The sequence below is a fragment of the Sinocyclocheilus anshuiensis genome, unplaced genomic scaffold (genome assembly GCF_001515605.1).
Source record: "Sinocyclocheilus anshuiensis isolate Anshui unplaced genomic scaffold, SAMN03320099.WGS_v1.1 scaffold914, whole genome shotgun sequence".
NCBI lineage: Eukaryota > Metazoa > Chordata > Actinopteri > Cypriniformes > Cyprinidae > Sinocyclocheilus > Sinocyclocheilus anshuiensis.
The window spans coordinates 3,089,645-3,115,376 of record NW_015539870.1 but is presented as its reverse complement, the minus strand read 5'-3'; the positions used below and the strand labels follow the sequence as shown (position 1 = coordinate 3,115,376).

The following is a 25,732-nucleotide window of genomic DNA, read 5'->3' as shown; positions in this document are numbered from 1 at the left end:
AGTCGTGGTCAGAATTATTGGCACCCTTGGTAAATATGATCAAAATCTGCACTGTTAATCATTTTGATCTTTTATTTAAAACAATTCACAAATATCTAACCTTTCATTGAACTAAAACAATTGAAAACGGGGAAAGATCTCATTATGAAATAAATGTTTTTCTCAAATACACGTTGGACACAATTATTGGCACCCCTAGAAATTCCTGAGTAAAATATCTCTAAAGTATATGCCCATTCATATTTACAATTTCTAGCACACCAGGATGACTACAAACATGAAATGAAACATGAAACAGCCATGACTTCCTGTTCCACAGGAATATAAATATGAGGGAAAACACAAAGGCCAAATTCCCTTAATCATCCATCACAATGAGAAAAACCAAAGAATATATTTCTGATGTGCAGCAAAAGATAACTGAGCTTCACAAATTAGAAAGTGACTTGAAGAAGTGAAGAAAAGAGCTAGAGCAGCGAAAAATCCCACTTCCACCATCAGGACAATAATTAAGAATTTACAATCAACATAAAACGTTACAAATCTGCCTGGAAGAGGATGTGTGTCTATATCGTCCTAATGCACGGTGAGGAGGAGAGTTTGAGTGGCTAAAGATTCTAAGGACCACAGCTGGAGAATTGCAGAAAATAGTCTCAGGGTCAGAAAACCTTTAAAAAAAAATGGGTCACTGGGCACAAAACCAAGCTTCTGCTATGGCCATTCAAGTCCTCTGAGCTGAACCCTATGGAAAATGAGTGTGGTGAACTGAAGAGGAGAAGCACCATATAAAATATGTATTCATATGTATATATAAAGGTTAAAAAGTAAATGTTATTTAAAAATTGTGTTTAAAAAGTGTCCTTTTTTGGAAAACTAGTCAAGCGCCCTGCCCTGGATGCAGAACAGATTACGAAATCCAATAATGTTTCCAACTAAAGTTTCGATAATAAATAAGCTCTGAAGGTATTAAAGCACTGCCACCATCTCCGGCACTCTACTCAAAATGAGGTCTATATATTTGTCACAATGAGGAGTGTTATTCCTGCATCTAAATTCGTCTAACTCCACACATACGGGATGATCCAAGCGGGATCGTCAGTAAAGAGGAGCGTGTGGTGATGATGATGGAAAGTGAAATTCAATTAGCGCTCTCAGACAACGTCTCCCACACATCGCTCCACTCTCAATGCTGGAGAAAAGGTCACTTTCCAGATGAGAATAGCTCCACTGTGGGATACATGTCAAGCAGACGGTGTCTGTGCTAGAAATTTTAATTGGTAAAGGCTGATGTAATCTACAGACGCCTATACTTGAACTCGGAGATCGGATATCAAATAAACGGCATCTTCTGCCATTGAGTCATACGGAAAATCTAAACTGCAGTCCCCTGATTGTTTTCCTGCTCATGACAGTTTTTTCAGGACAAACTTGTTCCTTGTCAGATAACGCTCTTCCTGAAAAAAGGCCACCGCCCTTCTGAACGTGTTGTGTCAAAGCTTTTGTAAGAAAAATTTAAACTTCTTCATTCCAAAGAATGAGTTTCCACCATCTGAATGCTAACTGACAAACCAGTCTGACTGCTACTCACTTAGAAGCATATCAAGAAGAATCTGCAGGCCGAACCCTAATTTTCTCTTGTCAGCAGCTGTAAAGGTCAGGGATGCCATTATTATAAAGTACCAGTGGCCTTTAGCTCTCAGGAAATGCTGTACCTTCAGCATTATTTAACATGTTTTATAGAGGAATTTAAAAGGACTTGCCATAAAATGTTGAAATAAAATAATTCAGCAGGGAATTAACATCTAAATTCTTTCCTGCAAAATGTCTGTAAGCAGTTTTTGGTTAATTGTCCTTATTGCTTGAATTCTTATAGTTAAAGAAGAAGCAAAAGCATAGCTATTGATGTATATAAATTAAAAGCAGTAGACCTACAGAAAATATTCCATTTACGCTTCTTTTGCAGAATTGCAGTGAAATCTGCTTGCGTGTCTAAGAGGAAAAAACTTAAGCTTCCTAAAAATAAGACTGATTTCCTTTAATCAAAATATAACTGGTTTCTTTCTTTCAATTTGGAAATATGACCTGGTCATGTTCTTGGCGGGTTTCGTGTGATTCCTCCATTAGTACAAAATATGTAATGCATGGATTCAAAAACAAAGACTACAAACATTAACGCCAACAAAATTTTGGACACCCTACAACAGTCTTGCAAAGAACACAATCACATATTCATTTTTGGCCAAGATTTGTTTTATTTCTGCCTTTTCAGAATTTTAATGTGTTCATGAATTTGACTAAACAGATTCTTTTCAGTGTTAATTCAAATGACCGTGAAAACCCATAAAAACTTCAGCGTGAACGGAGTGAGTGACTGCAGATAGCCCTAATTAACAGTGCCAGGCTTAGACATCCAGATGTTCTCCTCAGAGAGTGAGCGACTGCATCTGAACACAGACAGAGGGATAAGCACAGGGATAAAGAATAAAAAATTAAAAAAAAAACACTCTGGCCTAAAAGTACCCTGTGCCAACACATGAACAAAATCACTTCTCACTTCGTAAGCTCAGTTTTGTTATCGTGCTCTTCCGTGTCAGACAACAACTTGTAACGCAAACGTGCTGCATTTTCATAGTGATGCAACAAAATTTCAACAACTGAAAATATTTGACCAAAACAGCTAATTAAAATTTTGGCCAAAATTGTTTTGGAGGTCAGACGGTTCATGCCGTGTCAACTTACCAGAGGTCCCTGCCTAAAAATGTTGATTTTGATATTTTTTCTGGTCAAAAAATTACATAAAGAAATTAAATGTCATGGATGTATATTTACGGAGTAATGCACTATTTTGTATAGAGGGGGGTCAACTTTCACCTGAGTTTTGGAGCCAAATTGCAGGGGGGTAAAAATTATTTAAGAAAGATGGCAGCATCATGTTATTTTTACACAGAGATTGGTTGGTCTGTTAGTAAAATCTGTTGACTTTAGCATTTTTGTTGAGTTATATGCCAATGGTAACAGTTCAAAAATGGGAAAAAGCACTTCTTGTTCTTTCATGCCTGTAACTCAAGAAGTATTAAAGATATTAATATCCTTTAAGATTTTGGTTCTTAAACTTCTACTAGTGTCAAAAACCAACCAAAAAAATACTAGGGTAAAATTCAACAATTTGGACATGGAGCCACATTGAGATCCCCAAATCTCTGGAAATGAACATTCAGGGTCTTAATGAACAAACCTAAATAATGTTTAAGAAACAGAGCCTAAAATTGTACTGAGAGATCTTTAATACTTCTTGAGTTACAAGCATCTGTACAACCTAAAATGTTGCCATATTTATTTATGGTAAAGTTCTGGCAACCACAGCTACCCTATTTTTACTATCAAATTCACAGATTATTTTTACAGTGTATCTTTTTTTAAAACATCAATCATTAAAAGCAGTGTTTTTTTAACTACATTTCTTGTGCTAAATATAGCAGCGAGTTTCAGCCGTGCACCTGCGCACTTATTGTGGTTCACCTACTAAAGGTCGGAGTCGTGCCGCTGGCCTCTACTGTGAAAAGCGAATGATGAAGCCATTCTCCTCTGCCATTCAACAAATACAGCTTCTCACCAGGTTCCAAGCGCCTTCCATGAGACCAGACGTGTCCTGCAGAGATCTCGCGCAGAGCGTTCCAGCCCTGTTTGAGCAATAAGGCGGTACTCTCCACTGCCAAAGCAGGATTGTTAGTCCTGACTCCCGCAGACAATGGCTTAGCAAAGCTATTATAGCAAAAGGCCAGTTCTCTCCCTGCCTGAGAGGAAAATAGTCCTCAACAGTATGTTTTATCTGACAGATCGGGACTTTTGACCCTAGCTCAGTCACAACACTGTTTGTGTAGTATAGTAACGCTGGTTACTGAAGGTAGCAATTCGGTCAAGTGCACCAAAAGGGTTAAAGTGTTTAACAGTAGCTGCTCTGAAGACAGTTTTCACATTAAAATGGCCCAGAGATTAGCCGGCTCTAACAGACCCTCTGATCTTGCTGAACGATTTAAGTGCCTTTGACTTTAGTGTGGCAGGCATGTATTCATTCATGATTTTTCCTGAGAAAATGGGAAGTGGGGGTGACCAATATCATTCAAATCTCATAAAAGTACAGGCTAATTTTCATGGTATATAAAAACCACAATATATATATATATATATATGTATTTAAAAAATCCATATTTTCCCCACAAAAAAATAAGCACAAGAGTTTTATATACTACATAACATATTTTTTAATATAGAAAGTATGAAAAGGTACAAGGTAATACGTTTCCATTTAAGATTCCAATAAGATTCCATTTAACATTAGTTGTATTAACATGTTAAGCATTATTAGTTAACATGAACTAACAATTAAAATACTTCTAAAGAATTGATTCATCTTAGTTGCAATATTTATTAATACATTATTCAAAAAGTTGTAGGCTATCTGATAATATTATTTAATAGACCTAAGCTAACATGAACTAAAAGAAAAGTTGTATTTTTATTAACTAGCAAGATTTATAAGTACTGTAACAAACGCATTGCTAATTTTGGTAATCTTAAGCCCTATTCGGACGGTAATTGTTTCTCAGGGGGACAGAAGGGATTTTCACCATTTACAGGGGGGAGTTGGTGATTTTAATGCCGTCCGAATCCAGGATGTCAGTGTTTTTCTCTCACCACCCGCGTAAAAATCCCCAGCCGAATTACCTACTGTTTTTTGACAAACACCAAGGTCGTGTGGTGATTTAATTGCCGTTCGAATCCACATCTCTAAAAGTTTCTAAAAGGAGATCAATCCAAATGTCATTTTGTAAATTTTTGTAAATCCTTTTTGACCACTGAAATGCACCGTACGGTTGCACTTCGCGGTAATTTGTAGCAGAAAAGTGGCATCTCGTGCATTAAAAATGGACACCTACATCACCGAAGTGCTAGAAAGTTTTTACAGGAATACTTTTTTTATCAGCGTTTCAATACAGTGACTGGGAGCTATCAAGAAGACGAAGAAACAGAAGAAAAACACAAAAACATCTGAAATGGGCCATTATCATGGCAGCGACAGAACATTTAAAAAATATATTATATTATGGCTATATTATATATAATTATAGGGCTGCCCACGACTAAAGATTCTTCTGGTCGACTAGTAGTCATTCATTTTAAGCATTATTGTTATTATTATCAATTATTATTATTATTAATAAACCATTTAATAATTTAATAATGAGCCTTTAATTGCCTACATAGCCTAATAAGTGCTCAAGCGCATGTCAATGATCATGTGACTGACTACGTAAGACACGCAGTTCCGGGTTCGTAGAATTACAAACTCAGACGTCCACCGCAAATTTATCTTCATCCGAAAGCATGTGTTTAATCACTGAGGAGCTATGGAGATTTATTTTTTACAGACGTCCCCAGGAGAAAAAATTACCGTCCGAATAGGGCTTTAGTTAATGTTTTACAATAGATTTGATTCATTAATGCATTATGTATTATGAACTAACAATGTACAATAATTATTTAATTAATTAATTACAAGTTATTCATAAAAATATATACATAAATTATACATTTATACAAATCAATTTACTGTACTGTATATTGTATAATTATTGTCAATTCAAGTTTATGCATTAAAACATGTTCATATAAACAACTTGAAATATTAAAAATGCCTAGTATATGAAATTAGCATTAGCCTAGATTAATAAATGCTACTACATGCATGTAATAAACTATTGTTCATTGTTAGCAATACATAATGCATTACCTACTGTTAACCTAAAAATCTGAATCTTACTGTAAAGTGTTAACACAAACTCAAAAGATAAGATTATGAATGATACAGTTGCACAGCGTCTCACACCATGAGCAAAACATTGACAGTGAGTCAAGTAGGGCTGTTACGATTTTGCAATTAAATCTGAGTTCTCGATTATAAAAAAAATCCTCAGTTGCATTTTGCTGGTGTCGATTAACCGGCAAAATACCGGAAGTGGCGCATTCCATGGACGAGAATCCATGAAAAGCATTACTAGACCAACTTCTGAGGCTGCACGAAATATTAAAACCATTTAAAAATCATGATAAAGCATAATGCTATTGTGAATTAACAAAGGCTGTGATTCAATTAAATAAATATATGCGCTGCAGCTTTAATATGTGCTTTATTTATATGCATATAGGTTACGGCTCCGTTCACAGTAAATGCTGCTCCACACAAACGGTCATCATTTACATGCGCGGAGCGTCTCAAACTCCATCTCTGCATATGCTGTGAGTCTGAGTTGCTTATAACGTTCATCTGGGAACAATGTGCACCATTCTATAAGATTTATCAGGTAAATAATTTATAAACCTACAACAACAGGCAATTACAGCATTATATTTCTAAATATGCTCACTGTTCATCGCGACTTCAATAAAAGTTTAAACCCTCACTCTGAGTTTACATGTTTTGATGTCCACATGTTCTTGTTCAGGAAACGACAGCGGCTCTAGCATTTCTATCATAAAGAAGTGGCCAAATATTAAAGATTAAGTGGACAACCAATTATTAATGCCTATTTGAACCAATTATTATTGCTATTATATATGTATTTTAAGTCATTTTAAAGTCTATCATTCGCTTAGGTCTATTGTTATTACCACAAAAAATTTCTCCAATTACTCGGTTAATCATCAGAATAAATCAACCACTTACTCGATTACCAAAATAATTGTTAGTGACATCCCTAGAGTCCCTAAATTAAATTGTTTTGATGTGAAAAAAGTTGTTGTAAAGTCACTGAATATTTTTAATAATAATTCCAAATTGTGAATTTAATTCATGTAAAAGTATCAAGAAAAAAAGTTAAAACTTAAAATGAAAAATTTTCCACTTTTCCATTACAAGTGTTCAAGATTAGTGGTCGACCGATATATCGCCAAGGCCGATATATCGGCCGATATTTGGCATTTTTCAAATATTGTTACCTTGGCTTTATTTGAAAAAAATATTATCCCCAATGCACACAAACTTCCCAGAATACTGAGTGCTCTGTTGGTTACAGTTTACTTCCTTTTTAATTATATTTTTATTAAATATTTATTTGTGGAAAATACTTTGTCATCTAAAGTATAAGTATGTTTACAAATGTTTAATGTTTATAAGTATGTTTACAAATTTATTTTTTAATCCATTTTCAAATGATTTCAAATTTCTTAAATATTAATTAAAATAAATATAATTATATCGGCTTTATAACGGCCACCCTGCTTTCCAAGATATCAGCATCGGCTGTCAAAAAAAACAATGTCGGTCGACCACTATTCAAGATGTCAGAACTGTCACTTCAAGGGGTTATAATGGTTGCAAAGCATGTGACCAAACATAATCTTAATTTTTTGATGAACTATCCCTTTAAGCTTTGCATTGTCCTAGAGATGAGGAAGTTCATTCAGCTAGTTCATAAACATCAACTTCTCGTTAGTGTGAGAGTGAGAGGAACACAAGCTACTCAAGTCGGGCCTGAACAGGAACAGTGGACCTAAAATCGATAGAAACCCCATCTCAATGGGTCAAGCTTCACCCTCACAAAGAGTTTTCTGTTCACCATTTAAAAACACGTCCCCCTGCTCCATATAGGGCTCAAACGAGGGCCATTCCAGCTTCAACCATCCATAAAATAAGCCAACACTCAACGTCTGGGTCTCATTTGCCCAAGAGCCAAAATATTTACCTTTTCATGTTCTCTCATCCTGCATTGCCAAAGAAATCATACACACCCATGTAAGTCAGGCAGAAGCATGTGACTCGATTATTGAAATAAAGATGAATTACCAGTGGTGGAAAGAGTACTGAAAAAATATAGTAAAAAAAGACTTATCCAAGTGACCGCTGCAGAACGCACGCGAGAGAGGCAGCACAGGTCGCGTGTCTCATAAGTGAGTGGGAATTTACCGAACTTGGCACTTGCGGGAGTTAACACTGTATGCAATACCCGCAACCTCACACCAAATTTCAGGCCGTGTAGATAGGCAAGCATATATACAAATCATTTAGTAAGCAGAAATCCGAAACTTACCTTAACATATTAAGTTAGAGGAAGATGTGACCGAATTGATGCTTGAAGAATGCACTTCCAGCAACCATGATAAACAGTTGGCGGTTAAAGTTTTCTATGCACAATTTGATTTGATGAAAGTCACGAGACCTATTACTCTCTATCCAATCATGTTGATGGATAAAAATAAAATTAAAATAAGCATGTAACGACCACAAACGGAGGAAAATAGCAGAGTAAAAGTACCGATACATCACTTAAAATGTACTCAAGTAAAAGTAAAAGTACACAATTTTTAAACTACTAAAAAAAGTACAATTACTGATAAAAACTACTTAATTACTGTAACGTGAGTATTTGTAATTAATTACTTCACACCCCTGTGAATTACTAAATTAAAAAGTGATGCAATTATCACTAGTGATGGTTAAGGCCGTCCAGATTACAGCAGTTAATCCAGTCATGTAAGAGTTTTTTACCTGTTAAAAAAACATCACACATCTAGATGTGCATTGCTCAAAGAAAGCTAGAGTTAGGAACAAAACAGGAGAAAACGGGGAGAAAAGCCCCTCTTCCGTACATCACTCTTTACACAATCTGGGCCATGCCCAATTATTTTACTCCTGCAGTTACCATGGAGACTGGCTCCCTCCCACTCCTGGGTGTTAAGAGACATTGGAGGCCAAGTCACGCAGCGCGGTTTGTGTTGTCACTCTCCGCTTTATCGCCACAACAGGAAACAGCTGCGAACTCACTAATAAGCAGAGGTTGACTTGGTCAGTGCCACCTCATTCTATCAGCAATCCATGAGCTCATCTCGAGGTGTATGGAGTGTGACCGACAGTGTTGAGGAAATCAAGAAATCTGTTTCTATGAGTCCTGGAATTAACAGACACACTGTATCATTGTACCAACCCTTGTAACTTTGAAGCTACAATTTTAAAACGTAAAACCGAATAAAGACAACAGAAGTTAAGAACACTAGCCATTTAATGTAATTGCCACGGTAAAAAAAATTCCATCTACTTCAATTTAAAAACTTGAGTTCAGTTGCTGTCTTAAATGCTTTTTCATGTGGCAAAATTGCCACCATTTTTAATATTTACAGCTGAGCAGATAAAACTCGCAGTTATGGTAAAGGGCGTGTCATTTCCAGAACATGCTCTAAGCGGTTCGCCAATCACAAAGCACTGGGCCAGCTAACCAACTAAACAGGTCGTTTGAGACAGACTGGAAGGAGAGGTGGTGCAATAATGTAAAATATGTGAAAAATAATATATTTTGGAAGAATCAAGTATGAAATCCTATTCTAGTACAGCACAAAAACTAAATCAAGACTAGGGCTGTGCGATTAATCGAAATCGAATCGCAATCGATGTGGACGCGATATTACTCTGTTCCAGAGCATATGCATGACTGCCAGCCTTGAGTGGCAGCGTTCCCAAATCAGAAGAGCGCACACACAGCCTGTGTCTCTGAGTGCTTCTCATACTCGCTTCTCTCTGCCCCACGCGGCGCAAATCCCGCGTCACGGTCGAGCCGTTCACATTAAGTTAATTCTGTAAAAGTAGTTATACCATTATAATCTTGCCTGCTAAAAAAAAAAACAATATAACCCCTCCCAAAACACAATAGAAAATTCAATGGATTTCAGGGTTATAATGGGAATTGTATTGGTTTTAATGTAAACTATAATGGTGTCTATCTATATGATGGATTCTATTGGTGGGATGTAATATGGCAGATGGCAACCAATAGAACAACAGTATAATGCCCAAAACAAAAAGGAATTTTGTAATGGTTTAATGGAAACTATAAGAATTTCTGTGATGGTTTCTATTGTTTTTTTTTCAGCAGGGTAATGATACCCATACTGTGCTGCACATTATTGACAATATTGAGCTGAAGCTTGACTTTGCAAATTTAAAATCGCAAATCAAATCGCAATATCTGTCAAAAAAAAAAAAAAAATCGCAATTAGATATTTTCCCCAAATCGCTCAGCCCTAATCAAGACTTCACAAAAGACAATGACACAGTTTAAAAAATATATAATATAATTAAATTGAATGCATTTGATTAGTCATTGAAGTCAAGTGTCATTCCAGTACAACTTAAATCATATTAAACTGACAAAAAAATCAGGTTGAATCTCATATAACTTAAAAAATTAAGTTAAAATTGGTGAAATTATTTGGATTATTTTGATGAATTGATGAATAATGGAAAAACATGTTGCCATGACATACAGGGCATGTTTGTGTAAATGTATCTGTTGAAGTTCATCATGTTTTTGTCCCAAGTAAATACTTCTGTTATTTTGAAAATAAGTATTTTTCACAACAAATTTTATATTTATTTGGCACAAATACAAAAATGCATAAGATCTTAATTATGGTGATAGTATTAGACTTGAAATTTACATGAAATTAATAATTAGAAACACATTCTATTCTATTTATATTTACATTTATTTAGATTTAAAAACCCTGACATCAAGATTTAACCACACATTTTGCACCAAAAAGACGAAAAATGTATTAGCGAATTGTTTTTTGAAAACTGCATGAATGTTTAAACTAAAAAGAAACCAGAACTCTCTAACATAGGAGTAACGTTACACTGCAACTTGTTGGGAAGATTCATTACTGGAAAAACTACACTTTTCTGAAAACTAATCAGTTACAGTCACACTACAAATAGTTAAGTTAGGAGCATCACTAATTTTAGTTATTATGTCTACTACACTCTAAAAAACAATTCAGTGGATCTGTTGCCACTACTTAATTTAATGCATTAGTGCAAGTTCAAAATTCCAATTTATTGATTTAATTCAACATTTTAAGTTTTAAGAATGTTTTAATGAGTTGTCCTGACATCTTAATGTTGATAATTACATCAACGTAATACTGTGTGTAACTTCAACTTAAATATCTGTGTTAGTTTGTTTAAAACATTATTTAAGTTGTACTAACTCAATGTAATTAGCTCCATAACTTCATTTTTTCAAGTTCACATGTCAGGTTCCCAGCATGCTTTGCATGTGCCTGAATAATGAGCGGTAATGTAGAAATAAACTCATATTTTATGCATTTCTATTTAAGATCAGAACAGGAGAAGATTTATTAATGTTCAGTGTTCGGTTCTTTTAGTATTTAAATGTGTTTGTGTTATGTTGGTGGTTTTTATGAGATTACCATTGTGCTGAAGAGTAGAGCATTTGCTTGGGTTGAGAACAGACTCACTGGACATTGTCTTACATGCTGTTTCAATCAGAAGGCATTTGGTTGAAAATGCTAAAAGATTGGTTTCCTGGCAGCATTAAGTGTTGTTTCATCAAAAAATAATATTTTAGTAGTTTTTAACCAGTCTCCATGATTGAATCAAATTTAAAACAATGTGAAAAAACAACTTAGAACAACAATATTTAACTTAATTGTTAGTTTTAACACAATTTTCTAAGTATATATAGCACAATATAGTTTACTAGTTGAACTTAATTTCAGAAGAAGTTGCCTTAACAAAAAAAAAAATGATGCAAACTGTTGCGTTAATTTTTTTTGTTGCGTCCAAACAATATTTTTTAGAGTGTGAAAGCTATACATAAGGCTTCTATAAGGTGAGAAAGTGAGAGCAACTGTCTCTCTAACTGATCCATTTTGCATGTTTCCACGATCCTGGTACTTGACACGAGAATTACCAGCAGAAAGCAGGAGATACCTAAAGCCTGTAATCAGCTTAACATTAAAGGCTTATAATCAGTGAGGTCTCTGTGTCCCAAGCTGCTGCTGAGATGCTTCAGAGGCCTGTACATGACCAGAGACTTCTCAGGCCGCACGCACACGGTCAGACAATTCTGATTCCTGCGGTGCACATTAGTTCTGACCAATCGATTTAGGCCACCAGCACAGCACTGTCTGACAGGGTATTCAAGTTAACACAGTCGGTTATATCTTAAGTAAATGTAAACAGCCAGGAAAAAAGATAAATCGAATGTGTCAAAATATTGAATGTGTGCATTAGGCCTTCCAGTGTAAATGCAGCCCCTGTGACCTCTCGGTGAAAGAGGAGGTTAGTAATAACGATCGAGGTTTACATCAGTTCAGACTCGGATCTCCAGAGACTGCACCATCTTCTATGAATATTGCTGAGAGAGCATCCGCTGACAAAGATAATTTTTGTAAGTACGCGAATGTGTGTGCAAGCTCACGTACGCATGTGTGCTTATTATCAGTGCATCTGATCAGTTACACTGCTATCTTGAATCATCACATGGAGCAATGTTTGTCACGCTGCAGGATGGCTGACAATATACCAACACTTTAAAGTGGCCTTTGACTCCCATTTTCCTCAGAGCTGAGGTGTTTGGATTTTTTTAAATAGGTAACTAACTACTCCTTGACCCACTCCCCATTCACCAGCACCTCCTCAATCCAGTACTAAATAGACAGTGACAAAAGTAAGAAAAGAGGAAAAAGTAAAAGCAAAGACATTGTGAGGACTGCTATTGTTTTATTCTTTTTATATGTAAAAATAACTCCAACCAAAAGGCAAAGTAGGTCAGAGAATTCCCAAGGTAGTGCAGAGAGGCAGCCAGTTGTATCACGGCAGAAACAGAGCTCAGCCCATCCCAGTTCTAGGCTCACAGACCTGGACAGCCAAATGAGCACAGAAACACATTATACACTGGTCTTGCCAGCCATTCCTAAAGGCTTCATTCACCTAATGTACTGCTGTTGAAGTGGGCATATCTGCTCAGAACCGTAGTTGGTCTATGTGGATGCACTCAACTTGAATCAGTCAAACAAGGCCATTTACAGAAATTAGGGTATAAAAACAGCAATAAATAAATAAATACCTACGCAACGGTCCATCCTGATAACCAACATGTGAATAATTTTGGTACATGAAGGACAGATAACCATTAGAGGTCAGTTACACAAGTCAAAGTAGCCAAAAATTCTTTAGAACTGTAACTAGTGGATTTCAATTCAAAAATGCAGAATACAAAAATTAATTTATTCAAATCCCAGCACAACACATTTAAGCATGTTGGTGTTGCTCTTGTATTGCTCTTGCATCTAGTACAAAGATTTATTTCAGTTAATTTGACATCTAATTTTTTTAAGCCTTAACTCAGTTTTAGCTTATCTCATTTAAGATTCAGCCATTGAAAAAAAGAGGATGTCTCTGTTTGTGGTGCCTATGGATCTGGGTATCCACATTAATTTGTATTAATTCCCTGCCGTCACAATGTTAAATCTTCTGCTCATCTGCAAGCCCAAAAGAATGGCTAACATGTGCATTTACCCTCTTAAATCAATTAAAGGTGCAATAACAGAGCTGCTGTTAATTTTGGCATTGCCGTTCACATCCAGCATGTTTGTTTATTTCCCTGAGAGTGACAGGCAGTTGAAGACTCTGCTCTGGTCCATAAATAGCAAGAGACTGAGAGCGGGTCATAATTAGCAGCAGCTGACAAAGCTATCCACTGTGACGCAATCAGGGGCAGCAACCAGGTTTACTGCTCTACATACAGTAAGCCACTAGATGATTTAACATGCTAACAAAGCTAACCCGGCTACTGCCACCCACATTAAGCCTGATCAGTGAATACTAATCAGAAGAGACTTAAAAGTAATCCAGCCAGGATATAACACATCCACCGCACAGATTAAAGGCTGTCCCTCTGGGGTCAGGCAGGTGCAGAGCATCCTATGCATATAGGTGTGCAAATATGAAAAAAAAAAAAGAAAGAAAACCAGCAAATGGTGTTTCTCTGTGTAAAGAAGTTATCTACCTCAGATAACACAATCATTAGATCCCTGTTGTTAGGAAGCACCCCAGAGTCTTATGGGAGAGAGACATTCTGGTCTCCTGAGAGAGAGGAAGGCAAGACTTGCCAATTCAGTGTAACAACTGCAGCATTGCTGAGGAAGAGACACAGCTGTATCAATACATGGGACATAGAAAGAAGGGCACTTACACACTAGAAAGAGTTCCAGGGCTCTAGACTGCAACCAAAATGGTTGCATATGCAACAAAGTGCTGCACAACATTTAAACATGGAAGAAAAATTGTATGATTATTCCTTGTTTTAATAATAATTTGCTTATTAGTAATACTATTATTATATTGAGTAATATATTTCTTTCACAATTTCTTCAAGTTAAACCAAGTTTATTTTGACGGGTTGCTGTAAAGACCTTTAAGTTTGTATATACAATTATATTTTTTCTCAAATGAAACAGTTCTAGAGATTATGTTTATGCGTTCTTGTACTCATATATTAAGGCGGCAGAGGCTGAAAACACTGCGAGCGTCACATGTGCTTCATGAGACCGAAACAGCGTGTCTGTGCCATTCACTCACACAGAACATGCAGAACATGCAGGATTCATATTTAAATAGTCTTTTGCGGCTTATCCTTAGAACAGTCACTGTCACTCATGCGGTAGTAAAATCGCCAACTCCCATTGAAAATGAATGACTTGTGGTCACCTTGACATTGCAAATCTCTAGCAGTGCTGTCAATTTCTATCCCTCAAGACCCTTAGCCAGCTTTTGGCTCTTGCACTGTCCTCCATAATGTCAGTTCACCTTGGCCTGAAAACATCCCTGCACAAAGGATCCACTCTCTTAGCCGAAGACCAGTGCACGCCTACATATGTGTGAGAGGAAACCAGTGAGAAAACCCTGGGATTTGTCAAACACAAGCAATGAAGGAAAGATATGCAGCACAGGGTGTCCCTTGGTGCAAGGGAGATTTCCAATTACTCCCTGCTCCTGAGAGCTAAGCAGGTGGCCACAGCTATGAAGAGCCATGAGAATGTTAAGAAATACAGTCCCTAAGAATGACATCCTTAGGATAGAAAATGCTCTTTTTGGGAAAATCGATATTCAAGAGCCAAAAAAGGAGTCCAGCTGAGAGATGAAAGGTAGAAATCATTATCGTAATGAAGAGCAGCAGGTGAGACTGTGTTCGGTGGACAACACTGGCTTGTGTTAATGAGTACTGTGGAAAGTTCAGGCTGGACAGATGTTACAAGAGGTTCGGGACATCATTAAAGAAGAATCATTTTGTGCATTCTCAGTAAAACTGACCCTTTTGTCCCTTTATCTTTCATGGACACATCTAAATGCTGTTGTTTCAAGAAAGCAATTAGACAATAATAGCTTTATGACTAATCTAAATTGTCTTCACTATTTGCCTTCAGCTTTCTCCAAATCTTCCCACACAAGATTCCATAGAAAAAAAAAAACTATTTCAAGTGAGCAGTGTGGCTGCAATATAACAAAGAGTGAAAAATTTAAGGGGGTCTGAATACTTTCCGTACCCACTGTACATGGAAAAGTAAGCAAAGATGTTTTGATGTAGTGTTTGATGTGATGAGAAGCAAAAAGTGGTGGTTTAATTTTGCAGGGATACAGGAAGATGCCAATCACAGGAGTACTGGAGTGAAAGGCAACCGAGGTGGCTTTGGGAAAACTCATGAAGTGCTGAATCTATCTGTAATTATGGATCAACAGATTCACATAGACTGATAATCTTGTTAGTAAGTGAAAGTTAATTGTTGTTGGCTAAATTTGGTAAGAGAAACAGAAATTAAGAACATGCATTTTGGTCATTTTGACTTTGAGTACATTGTGAACTGAACCACAAAGTACCAAAGCCCAAAACAACACCGTAAGAAATCATAAAATAGAGTCAATACAACCAGCTAGACTGGCCTTTAATTTATCATTCAAGCACTCAATGACCATATCATAGTGCTGGGGGATATAGCCTACCGGTTCTACCGGTAAACCGGTTTTCACATAACACACGGTATGAGTTTTGTTGTGAATGGAGAGAAGATCCTTATTAACTTAACCTGCACAGATCACCGGCGGTCCAGATTATTGTTGTACAACATTCACAGCACGTTAAAACATCACACTCTTACTTGATATTGACAGACAGTATCATTAAAGACTCGATATTTGACCACCGTTTATGATAAAACTCGGTCAGTGGCCCGTTGCATGAAGCTGGCTTAACAAACTCTGAGTTTCAGAGTAGGTTTAGAGTTGACAAAACCAAACAAATCCAACCTGGTTTATTAAGAAGTTTACTTCATATTTCTTTAGACCGAATCATCACTTCTATTCTTTTTCCACTGATTTACATGATCTAATGAGCTTCCAGCGCTGTCTCAGCATGTTTGCTCTTCTGCAGTCGCTGTTATGACTCAGAGGAAGCTCATTCGCTGCTCATTTGTCACTCATATTACACGTTCATAACTCGCCCTGTTCCACTAGGTGTGTAAATGTATACTGGAATCAAACTGATGTGAATGGGTAAGCCATGTAATGCCATAATAATGGCTTAATAGAAACAAAAGAATAATGATAAAAGAATAATGTGGATTATGTCTCATTCCTGGCAGAGGTCGCAACACAAAGAGGAGAAAATACTGTAGCAGACAGCAAGCTCACTGTTCACGATGCACAAAATATTGTATGAAAAATCCTAAATGTTGAATTGAGGGTTTATATGAATGTCTGAAATCTCTGAGGGGAACTGACTGTCTTCATTTAAGTTTAGATGGTATTTTCTTTTCATCTTACCTCTGCATATAAAAGTGTTTATAAGCGCAGCGCTGCTTTGTTTACAGCAGTAACCAAGGAAATGCTGTATCTGTTCCATAAGCGCCTCCTGCTGTCAGAGAGTGAATTTACGTTCTCATTCAGCCCATCTGCTGTCTGTTTCATACAGATGTTTTATGTGGCATAATTTCACAAAGCTAAAGTCAGATAAGATCTGATCATAGCAGATAAGCTATGAAACTGGCAGAATTCAAAAAAAAAATAAAAAATACCTGACAGATTTTTGGTCAAACTGCCCAGCACAACCATGTCATTAACTGGTTTACTGAAAACATACTGCAAGTCATTAAGATATTACTAATACTGTATTATTTAATAAGATTACTTCTGCAGCCTTATAGTACACACACACACACACACATTTGTTTCGTACTAGAATTTTTGTAATGGGTTGTTATATCACAAATAAATCACTGAAAGCCTAGTCTTTATTTATAACTCATCCACTTATGACTTCAACACACCCACATGACACACAAATCCAGAACCGAGCAACATTACCAATTATACTTAATGAACAGAGCACTACGGCTGTTCTGAGAACAGTGAATAAGATCACTGTCAGATAAGTGCAGTTCTGTCACAAAAGTACAATTCAGAGCGAATCACTCCCTACAATTAAGTCTGGCAGCTTAATTCTCACTACCATAACTCACACACATCACTGTGGGTTAAAAAGAACTACGCAGAACTGTATCACGACACAAAGGAACAAACGTGGCAAGGCGAGTGCAATAACCCTCGCTTGTCTTTATCAATATTCTGCTCACTCGTTTATAGGCTAAACAGAGGGCTCCTTTCATCTTTCTAATAGTGTGGCCGGCAAACGCACCAGGCGCAGTCTAATTGGTTAATTCTCTGAGGAGGCAAAGGGGTGACGACCATCAAGGCAGAACAAATCAAAGTATCCTACACCCCCTCCTCCTTCCTCTTCATCTACCCTTCTCTTTCTATCTCTCTATCGCTCATAAAAATCGGCCTGGCGATGCCACCGTGCTGGAAACCTCCCTTATTAAATTACGCACACTATCAGATGGGGAAGCACTCTGCCTTCCAGCCTTTAATTGAATATCTATATCAGCCATGACAGATTTTTTTTAACTAGGAGGTCAAATGAGGATTAATTGCTACATGCAATAACATTCAAGTGACCAGAGCTTTGTTAAAAAAAAATATTAAAAAAAGCCACCTACCTAGACAGCAAAAAAAAAAATCCAAATCAAAGGCAGCGTGAGTGTAGTATGTATCCTTAATCATAATGCAATCCCACAATGCACTGCTTCAAAAAAACTCTTTATTCAATTCTTAAAAGTATAAGTGTGTGTTATGCTTACAAGAGTACCTGAGTAGCTTTGCAACATGCTAAAAATCAAACTCTATTGCAAAAGTTAAAATTAGTTGTGTACATTATAAGATTCTGTGTACATTAGTGGCTTTTTGAATGCATTGTGCTCCGTAGTCGTTTGGAACGCAAGAACGTAGATATTAGAGAGGATGGGTTTTGGAAGAGATACTCTCACACCATCCAAATCTTACAATCAGCAAAATCTTATCAGGCCAATAAAAACACAGGTGTTTCGAGAGAAGCAGTTAGTTTGTCTTACTGATAGAAACAAATGTGTATCCTGAAATACCCTGCTTTCGCTGAATAAGTTTAGACTAAATCCACTAAGGAATTTGTATGTATTTGTGATAGTCCAGCAGAGACAGACATTGTCCTTGAATCCAAGTTCAGCCTCATTCATCACTTCACATTAAAATTCATTTACATCATTATTACTACTGTAATTTAAACATACGTTATGCTTTGCGGCAATTCATCCTGCTATGGGCATGAATGATATCTTAAATTGCACAGCTTTCTTGTACAGCGATGAAACTTTTCAACTGATGTGTGATAAAACCAGAAAGTGTTTTACATAGGCAGCCAGTTTTGAATGAGCAAGCAATCTTGTTAAAATCTCTAAAAAAAAAAAAAAAGCTCCCAAATACTTTTTTTTTTAATTCACTTTTGTTCCAAATAAATTTATGATCTGCACAGACACAGTACACTTCCAAGATTCAAATATTAACAAGAGCATAAAAGACATTTCTGACCATATAAGAAAGATTTAATGTGAGACAATATTTTCCATAAAAGATTAGATTTGGTACAATCAAATATAAGAGGAACTGTTCCCAGGTCAACGTTTAATTACTGTGTTTGCCAAATTCAATAAATCAAAAGCAGCAGCACGTGGCTTCATATAAACACTAATCATCTATGGTTTTAAATGTATTATTATTTATTAAATTTGTAATTTTATAGCCTGTGTGGTGCAGATAATGATTTGTTTAGTTCAGAGTGTTTAGAAATGCTGCTGTTTCATTGAATGCATGTGTGTCCGTCTTCAGGGAATGGCGACCCACTGGGTCTCTCTCGCTCTCTGACTCTCAGATGCCTTTCAAGGCCATTCCTTCCCCGTGCCTGTGTTAGATCTGGTTTCTGCTCATCCCTGGATCCATTTCCACTGCTCCTGTCGGCACATCAGCTGCCTTAAAACCACACACGCACGCACGAATACACAGACTGCCTGTTGACACAATGCAGGGCACTTTTCCATTGCACACTCCCTCAAGGAGCTCCAGTCCCATTGTGCCCTTCCTTTAGTATGCACTCACGACCAAGTGTACACTTGTACCCTGCTCTCCACTTGTTCCCTTTGATCCCAAAACGGACAACCATTCTTCAGACAAGGGTTATCAAATGTTGCAGGTATTTTGCAGCAGTGCAGCTTAGTAGATTGGAAACTAACAATTACCTAGCAAATTTAACTTGGACCAGTGTTTCCTGCACCTCGATCAGCGCTGCCACTAGATCTAAAGCGCCACGGCAAGATACATTATTTTACATTCAATTATTTTAATTTGCAAGATTGCAGTTTGAATGTAATTCAATAAAAATATTGGATAACTCAAAATTCAAAGACATGTCTTGCTTATGATTCCTTATTATTTACAGTTTGATTCATGAGCAAAACACTTTTATGAGCCACTTAAGTTAATGAATAATTTAAAAGAAATAAGCTACCGTTTGGATCAGTATTTTTATAGTATTTTTTATTTACTTAAATAAAAAGAACATTAAAATGTTACATAAATATTGAAGTATTATTAGCATTAGTAATTTCTGTACAGCAAAATAATTTTGTTTAGAATTGTTTAGTACGAAGTTTAAACTAATTCTGTTGCACAGATATAAAAAGGTCTGTTGTGTTCGTGGGGAACCGGGTTCAAGTCCAGCCTGGGTCCATTTTTTTTTTTTTTTAGCCACGCACTTTCCTCTCTCTGTACTTTTCTGTCAATTCTCCAATATGCTGTCCAATAAACGGCAAAAATCCAGTAAATAAATAAAATAATAAATCTGCAGCTTTCTTTGTAGTTGCTTTGCTCTTTGCTAGATTCTAAATTTGTGCTACATGCCAGTTCTCTTATGGGATTGATCACCTTTCCTCATTAGTCAGACGCAGTTAAATTCAGCAGCCAAGATGCAACCAAGTCGTGTGCCAAATTCAGCTGGCACAGTGGGATGCAATGCCCATACCTGGTTGTTATTCAGTTATTGCCAAACCTGTGATAAACAATGTACAATTGATAATGCTGCTCACAGAAGACCTCAAGTAGTGGAACCTTGTTTAAAATGCTTCTCCTTTTGGAAAAAAAGATGAGCTTCTTCCTTTTTGTTTGGTTCTCCCTTTCTCAAACACTCTCACCAGAAAGGCTTTCTTTGTCATGCAAACAGCAGACAGTAAGTCAGATGTCGGCGGTGGCAGACGGCAGAGGGGTGGATGGTGTGGTGCATGGGCTCAGGAGGAGGAAGTGGGCTTTGGCTTGAGTCAAGCTCAAATTCCCCCTCTGTTAGCAATGTCAGCTTTTCCCATCAGCTCCGAGAGGAGGCCAAGAATAGCTCCGATCGGTTAGAGAGCGATGGAGAGAAAAAAAGGTGGAAGAGTTAGAGAACAAGAGAGATAGATGAAGAAACACTTCATCAGGTGGATACCATTCTGTCAATATCCTGCAAATCTATATTGGGCACTATTTGCATTCTGTGTGATATACAGGCAATAATGATCTGGGAAAAAAAAACTAATATAATTAAATGTTCTCTATAATTTGACAAGTAAAAACTATGTTTAATACATGTATTAATCGGTTTAACACTGGAAATTAATGGTTTTATAAATAGCAAACGACATATTGATTCTTTCAGATTCTGACAACTCTTTACACAGCTAAAAGGAACACATATTCATTCACAACTGTTTTCAACACTGATAATAATCAGAAAGGTTTCTTGAGAAGCAAATCAGCATATTATACTGATTTCCAAAGGATCATGTGACACTGAAGACTGGAGTAATGATGCTGAAAATTAGCTTTGCATCACAGAAATAAAATATATTTTAAAATATAGTCACACGGAAAACAGTTATTTTAAACTATAATAATATTTCACAATTTTATTGTACTTTTGCTCAAATAATAAGCACCTTGCTGAGCATAAGAGACTTCTTTCATTATAATAATCTGACCACAGACATTGTGAATGAAAAAACTGCACTAAAAAAACATATAGACGTACACTAAAATGCACTAAAAAAAACATACATACTCCCAAACATCAAGAGATACTCACTAAAACTCTAGCTGGCAAAGTGAAGTATAACAACACTAATAAATTAATTTTGCCACATCAAATTAGATTTATTATTAAAGCAGAGAAAGTGTGTTTGAATGCACCTTGAGTCTGTGATATCAGCCAAAAAGGAAGGACGAGGCAGAGCGAGTTATGAAAATTGCAAAGACAAACAATTTATCTTTATTTGCATTAACATGCACCAATGACTCGTGTGCACAATGAGATCAGGAACATGCATTAAGAAGTTAAACAAGGTCAGTTTTGATTTGATGTTGATTTTAAGATTAACCAAAGATTGAATGATGAGGAATGTTACTAAATCATCAAAAGAAGATGTCGAATTCATAATCTTCATGTTTATTTTGCCTCTCTAAATCCCTGCAGACACCCAGCGTGACCTAACGATGCTGAAAAGTCAGCTTCATCTGCCACCGTCGACTCCCTCTGCCCGCAGGACACGAAGCACACAAAACTCTTTAATGATTATTCAAGCACTAAACCCCTGCAACAGACCGTGAGTGTCAAATTCAAGCCTTCTGGGAGCTCTACTGGACATATAGACAGACGAAGCTTGGGTGAAACAAAGACAAAGAGTGACCAGAGACAAGACACATCCACCCTTTGACCTCCAGAGCATCTGTCATCTCTCCTCTGAGCTGAATATACCTTCAGAACGATCAAAGCTCAGTTTCACACACTCTTCTTGAGGGGAAAGGCAGGCTAAGCAACATAGGTCTCGTATGTCACACTGTACAATAAAAATCTTTAGACTCTAACCAACACTGTACAGCCAATACAATGAACATCACTAACACACATCGTAGTTTATATCCGTGTTTTCATACTTGTGTTTTGGCACAAACAGCTTGGACCCGCACAGAAATGAGAAATAAATCAGTTTCAACTTGTCTCTCTCTCTCTCTCAAAGGAATTTGGTCCTTACAATCAAGCGCAATCTTTCGCATTTCAACCTGAGGCAATATGTGATAGCCACAAGCTATTTTCAGCCAATATGCCAAGCAATTTCTAAAGCATTTCAGATGCTGGGCTCACAGCAGCGTGTGTGTCTCTGACAGAGAACAGCGTGTGTGTGTTTGAGACACGGAAGCGACGCATGAGCTGATCGCATGAGGAAATGTGCATTACAGTTATGCTCTTTGTTCTTATAATCGCACAGATCACCATGAACATGATTATAAGAAGGAAGCAAAAACTGATTTATGTATGCACACCCTTACAAAAATTAACCAACCATAATTTCACAAAAATATTAGTTACGCCAGTTATGATGTAATGGTTATTGTAAAAGAACTTCAGAACTTTGTATTAGCCAACAAAGTAATGAAAAACGTTAAATAAGATCCAGAATTTATTTATTATGGTTTTACTGTAACTATGGTATTTTTGTCAGGTTACGGACTTACGTTTCCACATAGTGTGCCATGAATTTGGCAGAATTTTTCAGTGGTTCATGTTTATTCATATCTATTTAATGATAATAATAAACTCCAGAATGGTATAAATTAGAGCCCGACCGATATGGCTTTTTTGGGGCCGATACCGATATTAGGGAGTAAAAAAAGGCCGATACCGATATATCGGCCGATATTCTTTGTGTATATTATAGTACAGTACCAGTCAAATGTTTGGACACTTTCCCATTCGGGTGTCCAAACATTTGACTGGTACTATATATAGAATACAGTATAGACATAAACAGAATATATATACATAAACACATTTTTTGCAATGATCACTCAAATGTGGTGATCAAACACTCTCGAACGCCCCCCTCCGCGCGTCGGTAGCCCCCCGGGATCGCTAGATCGGTCGGCGCCGGACCGCGAATTTAACCAGCCGTAACTCCTGAACCCCGGGGGCTATCCACGCGGGGGTGGTCTCAATCGAAAGAGGGCCTCTAGACGTACACTCGATTCGCATTCGAGAGGGTTCCGCAAACAATGGAGCGCGCTCTGCTGGACAAACTATGTAATTACACCATTTCAAGCATTTTATCTGCATTATATGTTCTGTAAAAAAAATTTCATATCGGCGACAGGCTCATATCGGCCGATAATATCGGCAAAACGATATATCAGTCGGGCTCTAGTATAAATATAGTGCACGTACATCTGTAAGATGTCTGTTAAAGATCGCTTCATCTGGAAAGCATCTGCTGTAAAAAAACATCTGATAGACGTCTTTAAGATATAAGTTTTACATACACTCTGAATCATAAACATCTTAAAGACATTTTCTAAACGTCTATTTGACATCTGATAGGAAACGTCCTATAGATGTATTGCAGATGAGCAAACACAAAATATGTCCTTCTGCATGTAAATGCAGACGTCAAATATGTCTAAATATGTGCAAATAAAATATTTGTTTAATATTTTAATATTGTAAAATATTAATATTATGTATATATTAGGCCAGGGCTGTCCAAACTCGGTCCTGGAGGGCCAGTGTCCTGCAGGTTTTAGCTCCAACCCTAATTAAACACACCTGAACCAGCTAATCAAGCTCTTACTAGGTATAGAAACTTCCAGTCAGGTGTGTTGAGGCAAGTTGGAGCTAAACTCTGCAGGACACCGGCCCTCCAGGACCGAGTTTGGACAGCCCTGTATTAGGCTATATAATTTTATATTTGTATTAATACATTTTGAAATTTCCATTACTTTATTTTTCATTTCCATGTGTTTACAGGCCTGGATATTAAAATAATGGGTTTTCCTGGGTGGGAATGCTGTGGTTACCATGGTAAACTTTAAGGAAAACATCAATAGTAGATTTTTGGAGCGTATTTTAACCAAGCACAGCAGACTATAGTTCCCACAAAACCCCACAAGCGTAACATTTGTGCTGTTCGGCTATTAAAGTCACTTTTCACTCAATCAATCAATTCCTCGCTCACTCATCGGTTCCAGGCTCATACGAGTCAATTATTCCCGAAAGAGACGATAAGAGTTCAAATGAGTCAGACGAGGTTGACTCCAGAACAGTCCGGACCGATTCAGTCCGATTCGCGGGAGTGTCGTTCCAAACGGTTATGTGAACCGATTCAATCGATTCATTGACAAGATCCGACTCACAAGAACGATTCGTTCACATCGCCAGTACAGTGTAGACGGGGTGTGAAACTGCGGAAGTCTCTCCACAAAACACCTGCTGCAAGATGATCATCAGCCCCGACTAACCGACTCCACATACCTGTCTGTTAGAAAAAGATAACGAAACAAACCCACAGCACGAACTATCATTAACACACATACATTCGCCACTGACACGTTAACTGAGACTAATAAAACAACAACGTGATTCTCTTTCTAACTATTGAAAAGAAGAACAACCGGCAGTAAACGTGCAGTTCATAAAGCAGCATGCAACACGTGATGGCAAACCAGTCTAAATGAGGGGGTGAGAAGCTCTTTTTTAGCGCTGGAGAAAGAGAAAGTAACTTTTTAAATGGAATTTATCGCAAGCGCTAAACCAAACGAGTCTCAAGCGCGTTTGTGCGCGAATCTTCCGGGCTCGCACAGGGGAAAACCCGCAAACACAAGCTCAGAAAGACTCAAAAGCGCTACTTACTGGTGAAAGAAGAGATGTTAAATAATCCAAACGTATCCCCAATGTGTACGAGTCGAGGTTCAGACCAGTATTGTGGTGTCAGCAGGACTCGCGCTCCGCCTGCTGTGCTGTCTCTCAATCACGCGCACTGAGATGAATGAGGCGCGCGCAGAGGCGTGCACGAGCTCAATGCATTATTCACGCGGAGGACAGACAGAGGACTGTCCGAGCCAAGCATCCCAACATCGACCTTCTGTGGCTATCACCTCAGAGCCTGTTTTATGTGCAATATTTACGAGATCATTTTAGTAGAGTTTGACTTGCTATTAGGTTGCACGTGCATATATATATATATATATATATATATACACAGTGTTGGGGAAAGTTACTTTTAAAAGTAATGCATTACAATATTGCGTTACTCCATAAAAAAGTAACTAATTACGTTACTTCGTTACTTTTTATGGAAAGTAATGCGTTACGTTACTTTTGCGTTACTTTTTAAATCTGGACAGGTCTTGCTTGTTTGTTTTTAAAATAAAAAAGTTATATTTTTGGCAAATATAAAAGACTTTTCACACCAAAAGTGAAATGAATAAGCCTCAGGCTGAAGGGAAAGTAAATTTACGTCCGTACCGTAGAATGCACTTCAGCACACTTCAGCAATAAACAAAGACACACAAATGTTTGTCTAGAGTAATTTTTCCTTATTAGTACGGTTGAACTGGATCACCGAAGGTCAGAAGCAAAGACATTGGTTAATAGAATGG

The 25,732-nt window shown here is 37.2% G+C and overlaps 1 protein-coding gene across 7 annotated transcripts in view; it reads right to left on the bottom strand.

Moving 5' to 3' along the window:
• LOC107685126 (spermatid perinuclear RNA-binding protein-like) overlaps positions 1–25,732 on the bottom strand; it is a 119,770-nt gene that overhangs the window by 92,276 nt on the left and 1,762 nt on the right. For 2 of the 7 annotated variants that reach the window (XM_016481627.1, XM_016481631.1), the window contains exon 1: positions 24,984–25,199. The exons of 2 other annotated variants lie outside the window; for them this stretch is intronic. The gene's annotated coding sequence lies outside the window, so the exon portion shown is untranslated. Of the gene's footprint in view, positions 1–24,983; positions 25,201–25,732 lie in introns of those variants that run through there. 3 more of the 7 variants (XM_016481632.1, XM_016481635.1, XM_016481634.1) reach the window with 3 other exon arrangements.